The sequence below is a fragment of the Phymastichus coffea genome, unplaced genomic scaffold, assembly GCF_024137745.1.
Source record: "Phymastichus coffea isolate CEN01 unplaced genomic scaffold, Cenicafe_Pcof_1.1 PCOF00001, whole genome shotgun sequence".
Classification (NCBI taxonomy): Eukaryota; Metazoa; Arthropoda; class Insecta; order Hymenoptera; family Eulophidae; genus Phymastichus; species Phymastichus coffea.
Genome location: NW_026706812.1, coordinates 17215193 through 17220219, shown reverse-complemented (window position 1 = coordinate 17220219; position 5027 = coordinate 17215193). Strand labels below are relative to the sequence as shown.

Genomic DNA, 5027 nt, shown 5'->3' with positions numbered 1-5027 from the left:
AAATCACTTAACATTATACAAAAATAAAATAATCACAAAGTATGTACATATTTCAAAGAATAAAAATACAGATGATCTATATTATTTTCAGGTTCAAATTCAACCAACATCCAGCGACTGCCTAGTTCTTCAACTTCAAAGTATAAGTGAGAATTTTTCATGAAATACTCCGTATTTTTTAATAATAAATATAGGTAAATTAATTGCATAAATTTTCAGCTTGTAGCCGCGTGTACGTGAGCAACAGTGAATATGTAGGTATAGCACTGACGGAGCAGCCGACGCAATCAAATCTCACCAAATCTGGGGGACTATTTTCTAGGGACCCATCAGAGCAACTTAGCCAGAAAAAACTCTGATAAGCACAAAATTTTTCTTTATCAATACCACTATGTGATAAAGTTTTCCTAATTCAATTTTCAATTGTTTCAAAAATCTTTTAGATATAGCGTTCATTAATCGAATAACAGCAACAGCAATGAAGGTACATCGAAAAATACATTAGAAAAAGAACTAGTCAATAACTTACTAAAAGTTATTAAGCGGATTACCGATAAATCTGAAACTCAGAGTAGAAAGACAGTTACCAAGGTTTCTAAGAAGTTTATAAATGGCAAATAATAGAGATTTTACACCAGTAATTGAAAATTTTATAAATAATAAACGAGACTTAATTAGCGAACAAATTCGTTATTCTTTATATGAATATTAGAAGTTTAAATGCAAATATAAATAACTTACAAATACATATTAACAGATTAAAATACAAAGCTCATGTCATCGTATGTTCTGAATTATGGAAAATAGATCATTGTAAATTATATCAACTATAAAATTACAACATGTACAACAATAATGGAGATGTAAATAAAGTATACGGCGTAGTTATGTTTATTGAAAATAGTATTAACTATAATATTAAATACGATAGAAGTAATATCTTTAATGTAATTAGTTGTGATATTATATTGAAAAATTCAATTGGAATTAAAGTAACTGGAGTATATATATGTCGTTATTACAGCAAACTTTTTGAAAAAAATTTAATCGAGTATTTGAAACTGAATACCAGTACTGTCATAGTCACTTTACAGTAAATGATTTCAATATTGATTTATAAATAAAAAGCAACGTTCAGGATTTCTTATTGTCTAATGAAGTATAAGTATAACCAAAGTTTAATAGTATAGAAGGCAAAATTTCAATAATAAAAATAATGGAACTTACGTTGATAATATATTTGCTAGAACGGATATCATTACAAACCCGTAAAAAGTAATTAGCACTTTCACTGATCACTATTTATTTTTCCAGAATTTAAATACTATCCCGGTACAAATAGCTAAGAAATACAATTATAAATATGTTCATTATAAAAGACTAAAAATGTTTACTGAAAAAATGAAATGGAATATTATTGTTACTATAGGTGATTCAGGAATTACCTGTAATACTGTAGCCAATATGATTAAAACCATTATAATTTAAGTAACTTTGATTATTTTAAGCAGAAATAAAATGAAAAGACTGGTTAAAGGTATAATCATTTCTTGCAAAAAAAGAGCGGCTATATAACATTTGGCATAGTACACCGATGAACAGATGTAATGAAGAGTACAAAAAATATGAAAAAATTTTAAATAAAGTAATAAAAGACGTCAAAATCAAAGATGGAACAACTCTAATAGGTTTGAATAAGAGAGCAAAAGTATATGTAAATATATCAATAGTAAATAAAATAGAAAATCGGTAAGTCGATAATTGTGCGCATAACTATTTTACACATGAATGATTATGCACAGTATAATATGACACTATATTTGTGTATCAATTTTCATGTATGTTACTGTGCACAACAACTTAAGTGCAAAGTAGTTATGTCTACAATTGTCGGCTTACCAGAAAATTGAACAAAATAACAAAGGTAAAACCAATAAAACACAAAGCAAATAAGTAAAATATCCAGAAGAAACAGCTAAAGTATTCAACATTTTTTTCAGCAATACAGCTACAAATTTAGCAAAATAAATTAAAAGTGATTCTTTATAAACGTTAACATTGCCTTTTTTACCAACTTTTCAAAGATTTTATATTTTTCTGTAATTTTTTCTGATTCAATATGATACTCCAAGCAAAGGTTAATTACTACAATTTTTTTGGACAAAAGCATACTTGCCAGTATTTCACAGATTTCATTCCTCTCCTAATAATAATAGTAACTATTAACAAAGCAAAGTCAAATTCAATTCGAATAATTATAATTCATGTGCATTAAAGCATAGTTGCTGGTTACTTTTCTATTTTACTCTTTTCTTAACTTACATTCCACTATAAAAGTAACTTGTATGATATTAATGTAATCCGTTCAACGTTTTAAATACGATTAGAATATTCAAGTTAAGACAAGAAAGCGTAGAAACCGTCATGTTATTGATTTTATTTCTTTCTTAACTTTAATTTTATTATACTGGAGTTTGGTGAGTAAAACCCAGATTTAAGAATTTTTCAGAGAGTATATTTAATTTAAAGAAAGCAATAATTGTATCAAGAAAAAATTATTTTATTATTTTACGTGAAAATCAATTTAATATTTAATAAAATGAATAAAATAAGAGTTTTTAAAAACTAAGCAAAAGTAATAAGTTACATATGCCGTTTTAAACCTGATACGATAAATAGATTCATAAATACCACTGATTACACAAATCCAGCAACATAGTGAACAAGATTGTCAGTAGATTGCGAACAGATTTTGATTTCAGTTGAAAATGGAATACATTATCGGTAGGGTATAATATCTTCTGTAATAGATTGTATATAAGCTTGTTAAGTCCTAGAATAAGCCAAATATTAATACTTTTCTCATAGTCAAACTGCTGTTCAGTCTGACAAATCTATCTCATTCTCTTTCCATCTGCAGTGCTGTGGCAGGTCTGGCATAAACCTGGTGGTGAATAAACGATTTTTATTTTTAACTGAAAAAGAGATATATCGACGCTAGCGATCGCAGGATTTTTCAAGGTTCTTTTAATTTGTATGTATCTAGACCAGTTTGTGGAATACATAAATATTATCATGTTATTGACATCACGTTCTAATGTTAAATAACTTTCTAATATAATTCATCCAGTGTATGCTAAAGAGATATTATGATGGAATCTAGTTTCAATTGTCATCAGTGTGAAGACACGTCATGCACACTATCACTAACGGAAATGCCGCATTGCACGACTGCAATGAACGTAAGTCAAATCTCTCAATTAGCTCATCTCCGATCATTCTCGTATATCTTAAATTTGAAAATTTTTTGAAACAAATGCAACAATTTTTTTTGGAATGTTAGTGTTTCATATCTGTCATTCGAAAATCCAAGGACATTATACATTATACTCGCGGATGTGTTATTTCACCGCAGCACAATCGAGATATTTGTAATGACGTATCACAAGCGGAACACGCCGATTTTAGTTATAGATGCTGCAATGAAGAATTCTGTAATAACGGCTCGTTTCCTATGATAGATCCTTGTAAGCATCGATTTATATCATACAATAATTATATACTATACTGTAACTGATAGTAATTGAATCATCTTTATTTCATCAATGATAGATACAGAGAGTCAATTTGACTGGAGGTATATAATATTGTGTATAACGTTATTCGTAATCATCATAGTTGCTGCAGTAGTCACGGTATCACTTTACACATTATACAAGGTTTATAAACGCTTTGGTAGACAAGAACAGCAAATACGAGAGGAAATGATAGAGATGAATACAATGCGACGTCGAAGCAGCGTATAAAAATCGACGTCAGAGCCGTCGAAGCTCACGCCCAACGCTGACGCTTTGAAATCACTCCCGTCAATGATAGCACCTTTCAGCTAATTTCACAAAATACCAGTTAAGTCCTTTATTAACGGTATCAATCATGGTTCATTTGTCAACTGAAAAAAACTTACATTCATTTATGGTTAATTTCAAAACGATTCTTTGCAGGAATGACACATCAATTAAAATTTGACGAGCAGTTTGAATCAGACAATTCCGTACATTATTGATTGATTGTCCATAATCAGAGGTTTTCAATTCTCTATCATTGGCATATGGATTTAGTATAGTGGAAAAGGCAACCTTATTGTACCATTTAAATTTTCAATTTGAATGACGTTTGACTTTTCAGATATTGATTTGTTTGATTTTTAGATATAGTTCCTCAGGTTTTCTGATTCAAGCATTTTAGCAAACGAATGTATCTATGCCTTGTCTGATTCGATAAGTTAAGAAAACACTTTCGACACCTTAGAAGATTTTATCATTTACTTAAATTTAATAACGATCTAATTGGAAAATAATTTTTACGAAAATTATTGTTGTGTTAAAATATTTTTTGAAGACGCTTTTCTTTTATTTTTATTTTTTCGATAAACTGGTACATGACAAAATAGCCACGGTTTGAATTATGTAAAACTAAAATGCATATTTTTATTTATTATTTCGTCTATCATTGTCGTCTAAATAGTGAAGAATATTCTGCAGTAATCTAGAAAAAAAATATCAAGATTTTATTGATAAATATAAGAATCATATTCATAGGTATATTCTCTAATGATCTAAATTTAATTGATTCGACATTGTGACTTGCATAAATCGTTGTGTTAAGTGATCTATTTTATAATTAATTTCAATAACGGCCTCTTGAATACCTATAATTGTTAGTCAACGTTAAGTTCAAATGAATATTTATTTGTTTAGATTCAAAGTGATAATAATTTAATAATAAAATAAATAATCAATTTTATCATCTTTTATTTATTGGTCTTTATCTAATATAGTTGGATAGCATAAATGTTTAATCATAATAATAAATTTTTAATAAAGTTTTAAATATTTTCTTAACTGTATTATTAATGTTACCGTTGTTACAGTAATATAATTAATACGGTAATCTGCAAGTTACCAAAGTACGCAAAATTTTCGCTTGACTGAACTAACTATATTAAAGTATTGAACAGATATCCACTG

General features: G+C 28.1%; 1 long non-coding RNA gene across 1 annotated transcript; it reads left to right on the top strand.

Annotated features, from left to right (window-relative positions):
• Positions 1 to 2870: 2870 nt before the first annotated feature.
• LOC131675244 (uncharacterized) lies at positions 2871 to 4799 on the top strand. The gene is made up of 5 exons (XR_009303022.1): positions 2871 to 3034; positions 3131 to 3242; positions 3344 to 3527; positions 3613 to 3905; positions 4002 to 4799. It is a non-coding gene; the product is annotated as an uncharacterized LOC131675244 (long non-coding RNA).
• Positions 4800 to 5027: the final 228 nt, after the last annotated feature.